This window comes from Tinamus guttatus, unplaced genomic scaffold (assembly GCF_059628265.1).
Source record: "Tinamus guttatus ecotype Peru unplaced genomic scaffold, ASM5962826v1 Tinamus_guttatus_pri_ptg000007l, whole genome shotgun sequence".
Taxonomy (NCBI): Eukaryota; Metazoa; Chordata; class Aves; order Tinamiformes; family Tinamidae; genus Tinamus; species Tinamus guttatus.
This window is the reverse complement of record NW_028288541.1, coordinates 832,991-841,047: the sequence shown is the minus strand read 5'-3', so window position 1 is coordinate 841,047 and position 8,057 is coordinate 832,991.

Sequence of the window (8,057 nt, the reverse complement as noted above, 5' to 3'; positions counted from 1 at the left end):
TCTTGCTATTGCTGCTGGATATTATGAGCAGTGACAGCAACCACTGGGAGCTGGAATCTGGGCAGATAACAACCTTGCCATGAGAATCCATCTGCTCGGCCACAATTAGCCCCGCTGATATCTTTCACCTGGACAAAGCTGCCTTATCATTGTTACTTCTTGGAAAATGAAGGGTCACAGATAGCGATCGCAGATAGCCCGGCTCTGGCATTCCCCTCTGGTTTTCATGTTGCTGGAATCCCTTTTTGGCTCCCTTCTCCATCCGATTAGTTTTGCTTCTCCCTTGTTCAGCTGTGCTGCTGTCAGATGTAAAGCAGGCGCCGCCGCTTTCCGCAGGGCTGGAACAGGGACCCTGGGCAATACCTGGTGTGAGCAGCAGCACCCGGCCCCGAGTGCTGCAGGTTCCTCACGTTCAAAGCCAGGAATAAGCAGCGCGTCAGCGCCCGGGGCCTCTTTCCGTGAGCTGCTGCCCTGGCTTGGGGAGCTATCGAGAGGGTGCGAGTTGGAGCCGGCTGCGCCTGTGCTGGGCGCGCTCACCCCCTCCTGCCCGCGTGCTCGGTCCGTAACTCCCGACGGGAGGCATTAGGAATTGCTTCCACAGCTTTTCATTTTATTATGTCCCCCCTCTCTGTTCCCTGAGTCTGCAGACAGGGTAGTTCGCGTGGCCTTCCTCTGGCGGTGAGTCCAGCTGCCCAGTGAAGGGGGCAGGAGCAGTTAAAGGCACCTAATACAGTCCTTGCTTTACATTCTGCCTTCCTCTCCGTGGGACTTATCAGTGCATCTCTGTAAGAGGGATAAACCCTAATTCCTTACCTTTCTGGCCTCTAAAAGTATCTGCATTGAAGGACAAGCTCAATGGCAGAGGCACACTTGGCAGAGAGGGTCTTTTCCCATCTCTTTGCATGTTTCCTTGTTCTGCTGCGTTTCAGTAACGCACAGATGCAGTTGTCCTGGTTGGGTGTCTGTCAGGCTGCATTCGAGTATTAGGTAGAGAGAGACTGAATTTAAACTGATGGCACCTGGTCAGATCTGCAAGAGGAAATCTTCACTGGCAGGGAATTAGTGCCTCATGGATCATTTGTTACAGACACCCCCAGGACAGATGCAGCTGTGATTATTAATGTATTCTTTCTCTCTCCCTCTCTTTCTGGTTTTGCTTCAAATTTGCAACCTGCAGACAGGATTGAGTGGGAATCAGCATGACCCTATGGACAAGGATTAAATATTTTTATGAGATTATTCTTACTTCTCTGCCTTGTCCCTTTGATCTGGTTGAATTCTGTCCCTTTTGCCATCTTTGTATAAAAAAAAAAAAAAAAAAAAAAAGGAATTTGCTACAACCATGAAGTCCATTTGTGCCTTGTGTATTATTTCTATTGGAAGGGGCATTTTAGCTGACTGCATTAGCTCTGCAGCTGAAACCTGGGAACTGGTGGAAAAGCCATCCCAGATCTTATTGGATCCATGTATTACCAGATTGCTCGGGAACCCATACCCAGTTTGGAGCCGCCACAAGAACAGGCTTGTACTTCTGCCGATGGGAGCCCACGAGCCGCAGCCAGCTGCGCTTTTCCAGTCGCTTTGGCTGGCTGCGAGACCGACACCACGAGGATTTTTGCCCACGCGAGGTAACACGTTGTGTTACTGCTCCCGAGGAGGCTCCCTGAGGGCGACCTGCCGTGTTTGCCCCCCATCCGCCTGAACCCTTGGTCTAGACGGAAGGAAAAACAGGTGAGTTGCCAGAGGAGTTGCAACATTTGTATGTTTATCTGACCTTCACTATGTACAAATCTGCCTGGCAATCCTATGAAAGAGGATTTGACCAATTTATTGGTCAACCGGACCTTAATGCTCTTCCTGTTGCTGGTCAGTCTGGCAATGCCGTAAGAACAGCCTGTTCTAAGCAGTCTCCTGAATGAGGTTATGTGCTTATACGGCATCATCACGTACTCCCAGCGCCGTCTCCTGGTCCTTTACTCCACCCTTTCATGTTTCTGCTTCTAAGCTAATGCCCACAGTTACTGCTGTACTTACTCACGTAAATGCTGCATCCTGCTGTCTCCTCTGGAAGGGAATGGCTTTTGTTTTGTCCTTAGAAGAGAGGTCTGACCTCTTTTCCTGCATTAAAGTTGTGCTACTTTATTGTTTGTTCTCGGCAGAAGAAAAGGGAGAGGGCAGCCATTACGTGTAGCATGAGCAGAATTCAAGCTCTCTGGTATATAATTTTATAAAGCCCAGTACACTTTATTTCAGGTTTTTAAAAGCAGCAATTATGTCTTCTATTACATTTGAGGTAGCTTCTACAGTTGCAGATATTGTAGAAATAAAATAGGGATTGCCTGCTCTTGCACATTTTGCAAATGGTCGGTGCTTCGGGAGTGCTGCAAATAACAACGCCGAGCCTCAGCTTCAGACACCACCGCATGTGGGATGTTTGAGAACAGGTTATTTTCAGCCTCATCTCTTTTCTGATTTTGCTATGAACATCCTTTTCCATAAGCCTGTGCAGCTAGGAGGGCTTCAGAGACTCCCAGCACCAGCTGGGGACCTAATCCTAATGTCCTGCTGTTGTCATCGAGGTGTTTTACTGGAGGCTTTGGTGAAATCAAGACTGAGCTGTTAATTATTATCCCGGACTCCTTCCACAGTCCTGGGCTGTAGAGCGTGGCCGGTTTTCCCTAGTGCAGGTAGTGCAGTTGGCAACAAAATACACGGGCTCTTCCTGAAATCCGTGGCACCTCCAGCTGTCGCCTGGGCCATTCCCGATGCAGAGCCGCTTCCTCCGCACGGACCCGCCGGGATATCCCCATTCCCCCTCTTTGCGTGGGCCAAAATGTTCTTAACCGGCCCTTGCAGACCTCTGGCTGCCCCTTCATTTAACATGAGTTTGTGGACCAGCGAATGTAGGTAGCGGAGCTGAGGGAAATCTATATAATTCCTGTGATTGCTGTTCAGAAGCATATTGAGAAGCAGATTGCTTTTGCGTGTCCTGGTAGGCAGGGGAACATGGTCTGGCCTTTTCTGCAGGCGCAAACTGATTCTGTAGTGACTTGTCAGTTGAACAAAATGCTGAACATGCATGATTCTTCTTCACTTTGGCTTAAAATAGGACATCTAAATAAGTCGTTCTGTGGACCTTCCCCAGTCTCTCCTGACTGTCAGCTTTCTCTGAGCTTCCCCACACCTCCCACTGCATTTTTTCTTTTTTCTTTTTCTGGGGAAAAAGGAGAATCTGAAATGTAAGTGGGATTCTTCATGGCTGACAAATGTAGCGCAGAATGTTGTGGGGTAGAGAAAAGCAGATACAAACTGAGGGAAATCTGAGAAACCAAAGTGGGCTTAGAGAGGGACTGCAGTGACACGTTGGCTTATAGCAGAGCCCTGCATGTGGTGCCCCTGCTCCGGGGTGCTTAAAACACAGCCTGTTTTTAGGCTTTCCATTAGCGCAGCAGCCTTTAGTGCTTCGAATGGCATCAGTGGGAGCCGGCGCTGCCTGTGCCACAGGCGCATTTTGTTCTGGATGTCCCGCGTGAGCCAGCCCGGGCTCGATTTCAGCCCCGTTCCAGGCTCCTGTTACGGGATCCCGCGCCGGGCTCATCCCGGCAGCGCCATCGCCGTGAGGGAGCACCTGCACAGAGCCGTCCCGGGCCGCGGGGAGAGCCCCCGCGCGCGCCCGCTCCAGGGGCCGCTTCTTGCTTTACAAGAATTTCCAAATAAACTCCAAGCCGCGTTTTTATAAGAGAGGATGGCATTTGCAGAAAAGGTCAAGGCTATAACAGTCAGCATCCTTGGAGACAGGAATTCTCAGCCCCTGCAGCGTCCCATAATTTGTCATGTCTTTAAACCCTCAAGTCCCCATTTTGCATTTGCGATCAAGAAAGACATGAGGTTTTGATTTCAAAATGAAATGCTCAGCTGGCTGGGCTAGATTTCACTAAAGAAAATGTACAGAAACAAAAATTGTCTGGATTTCACTAATTATACGGTTGTGTTTGGCCCCAGCCTTCAGCCAGGACCCTCTAGTGCTGGAGCCACAGGAGGGACCTTGGGAAGCGCTGGGGGAGCTTTGGCCCCGGGCGCTCCAGCTGCTCCTCCCTTGCATCCTCGCTCTGGAATTTCATCTTTCTGGGTTTTGGCCTGTCACAGCAGAGGGGACCTGTGGCAGTTCAATGTGATGCCCGGGTCGCTCAAAAGCCCAAGATGCGGAACATGCCGCAGTGTCTGATCCCAGCAAGCGTAGAAAAGCTGGGAGCTTCTCCGGGAGCTTGTGAGGAGAACATGGAAACGTGAACATTGCTAGCAGTGAAAACTGAGTGGGATTTGTGTTTCTGGTGAGGTGTCAGGAAACAGCTTTTCGAGCGTGCTGGCGAGGAGGCTTCCCAGGCTTCCAGCAGCCGTTAACTCCTGCGTGGCCGGGAGGGCGAGGGCCGCGGTGCCCGCGCTCCGGCCTGCGCTTCCCGAGCGGAGCTGGGGGCAGCGCGCGGAGCCGCCGGGCACGAGCGGAGCCGCCTGCCCGTGCGCTGGGGTTGGCAGCCCACGGAGCGGGGTGGCATCTGTGCAGGGCCGTGTGTGTTTGTAAATGCTTTGGTAGGCTGGAGCAAGCCGGGAGCTGGAATCTTTGCTCCTCTGGGAGCCTATGGGATAACAAATCCGGTCAGCCACAGGTAGGAACGTCGGTGGGATTTGTTCAGCCCTGCGACATGCGCTCGGGGTTTAGGCGGCCTTGACTTGGTTCATCTTCCTGCGCTTGCAAAGTGCCTCATCCCCAGCTGGATGAAGCCCCTCCAGTCGGTATCTCAAGGGTATCTCAAGCGCGGCTGTTCCCGGGGCTGCGGGTGCCGAATCCCCACGGCTGCGCTCCAGCCTCCCGTGGATGGGCTGCGATGCCGAGGCCTCCGTCCAGCCGTGCCCGGAGCCCTGAGGTCCCTCCTCGGGCTCCCGATTCTCTCTGTGCTTCTGCACTTTTTGTGTCGGCGCCGTTGGCGCTCTGTGCGCGGGACGTGCCCTCCCGCAGGCAGGCGACGGCCACGTCACCGGCGCTGATGTTGCAGCCGCTTCTTGGAGCAGAGCAGCCTTCCCGCAGCACGCGCCGGGACAGGGAATTCGCTTTCCTAGGCAGAGCTGCAGGGAGGAGGGCAGGTGGCAGCGCCGGTACCGGGGCTGCACCGCAGCCAAGGTGCGCAACGGCGCCTGCAAAAAAATGCCCTTAATGGCGGTGAATGGTCCGGCCTCAGCAGCTCTGCGGCCGAGCCCGTTGCAGGCTGGCCCGAAGCCGCGTCCCGCCGCACGCTGTCACCCGTCGAGGAGCAGGTTGTGCCTTGTCTGCGCAGCGCTGCAGGCGCCCGCGGTGCCCAGCGGCAGAGAACGCCGCAGCGCCCGCGCTGCCGCGCGGCACGTCCAGCCTCCTGGAGTCCGTCTTAGCCAGAGGCTTCAGCTGTATTAGTTATTTTTAAACCTCACAGAAGGAGCATTAAAAATGTGCTTTTTCATGCAAGCAGCCTTAAAAAAAATCCCTGCCTTATGTTCTGAGTTGCTTTCTCATAGTTCCTCCATTGCCTCACTGCCTACGCAGTGACAGGCTATGAAAAGGAAGGGGAAAAGCCATCTTTTTTAAAAATTTAATTTATTTTACTATTTGTCAGTTTCAGAGGCAGCACAAAAGGGTAATTCCAGGGTTTGCTTTTTGTGAGTCAGGCTGTGGTATTTCTCCCTTGCTGCAATTCTGGTAGACACCTGAGATTGGGGCCCGCGATCCCTCCTCGGGTGCTACTGGAGCGATGGGCGAGTGACCGGGGGCTGCTCTTCTTGCCTGTCGCCTCCGTGTCCGGAGCCGCAGGCTGTCCCCGTCCCTGCTGGAGCACAACCCCCAGCTCGGTGGCTTCTGGAAGGCGTCACTCCCGAATCTGCGAGCGGGGCTGGCCGACATCCCGCACGCGGAGCCCCGCTCCCCATCCGGGCCAAGCCCCTTCCCAGGGGATGCTGCTCCCAAAGCACCAGGGGCCTCGGGAATCCCACTCTGCGCTGGGTGCAGGGACCCGGCTGCTCCCTGTGCAGGGGACAGGAGGGGCCCCGCGGGCCCTGTGCCCTTCCACCCCTTAGCGCCCCGAACAGAGCCAGCCACACTTATTCAAAACATTTATTAGTGTTTAAGGAAAATAATAGTGTGAAAGGTACAGAGCTTTCTCTAAAGCCATATGCATTTTTCTTTAAACAAGCTTATTTGGCTGCAAATTCTACATGAGATAAAACTAGTATGTTTTTCTCCCAGAGATTTGGAATTGAAGGATAGATTTTTATTTATATTTTTCTTTCATTTCAGCACTTTAAGCTAGGACAGCATTTTCTAGGGTTTATGGGTATCATCTTCCAGGAGGCATTTTGCTTCTCCCAGTATTTCCATTCCTGAACAAGGCTCATTCCAGAGGTGAAGTGTTAAGGAAACATTATACACCTTAGCTTTTAAGCTAAATCTCCTTCCTGAACACTAAGTTCATGAGGAGTGTTAATTAAAGCATCATACAGTATCTACGTGGACAGTCTTTTTCTTTTTTAAGAGTTTATAAAGAATTAAGGCTATGCAGATGTCACAATAAAACACTCTCAGGTAAAACGCACCCTATTTGTTAGATATGAAAGAAGGTTTAACAATAAATAAATGATTTATGCTGTCAATAACATTATGGAACTGTATAAAACTATATTTACGCTGCTTTAAACATAAAAAAAAACATACTAGTGGCATGAATATATACAACACAGGTCATGACATACGTTTAAATTATCATAGCCAGCAGTGTTTTTTTTTTTAATGGAGACACTATAATAAATAGAAATGTTAAATATTTACAATAATAGCATATGTGGAATCAGTAGATGAACACATAAAATCTTCACACACAGAGGAAAAAAAAAAGTTATGCCTCATACAAAAATCCCCCCTCCCAGCTCCCAACAAAAGAAAGACGTTTTCTTTGACTAAATGGGGGGAATATACAGTTTTCCCCACTCAGAATGAATGAATACAAATAAAACCATATGCATGCTGAGGTGCTCTGTTGACCGAGACATTCAAGGATGTAGATCTATGTGCTTGGTTGCCATAGATAAATCAGGCCTCTCATGGGAGGGGGATCTTATTTCAGTCTGGTGCAAGGACATTGTGGTGGTAGCGAGTTGTTCTGCTCTCTGTTGAAACGACTCCATTCGCTTTTTGGTTTGAGCTTGTTCCTTCCTGTGGCCGTGGACTACGGGACAAGAGGATGATCCTGGGCAGCTGTGGGGCCGGGGGGAAGGGACCTCCTTCTGGCCCAGCAGCAGCCAGGGCCAGGGGCCAGGCAGGAATCCCCTTGGCAGCTGCTCCTGGGGACATCCCTGGGGACACATCCAGGGCCAGGGTGGCTCCGGCAGCGCGGGCCACCTCACGATGCCGCTGCAAGGAGCTCTGCTCCTCAGCGCAGCAGTCTTTGTAGCTACAGCATTTGGCCCAATCCCAGGTCTTCCCAATAAAATCAATAAGAATTTTTGTCACAGAACTTAACTGGGAGTAAAAATGAAACAAGATCAAGGTCCTTTCTTTAAATAAAGACCTGGTGATCACATAAGGACGTATCTTTTCAACTTAACGATCCTCTTCGCTTCCTACGTGACTTCTATTAAAAGTAGTGCCTATAAATTCTGCTGGTGGATACATGCATTAAACTCTGAATAAAGTTATTAGGAGCTGAGTTCGCTTAGCAGGAATGAAAATCTAAGTTGGAAATTGTAGCCAAGTTCCAACACGCTCTGCCGTTTATACAGCTCCTACCCACCACGCGACACGTTCGTTCCCTGGTACGTTCTGTCTCTTCTGAACTGCCTTCCTGCCCCCACAGCTTTCCTCACAGGCTCCCTAAATGAGAAGGCTCAGACACTTGGTGTGATTCCCACTTTCCCAGAAAATTCACTTTTTCTCCCGAGGAAGCCAAGGAGCTCACCCTCCTGTCCCCGTGGTGCTGTAACCTACCTTTCCAGTGGGGCATCTGGGGCTATGGGATTGCAGAGCTGCAACCTGAGAATTA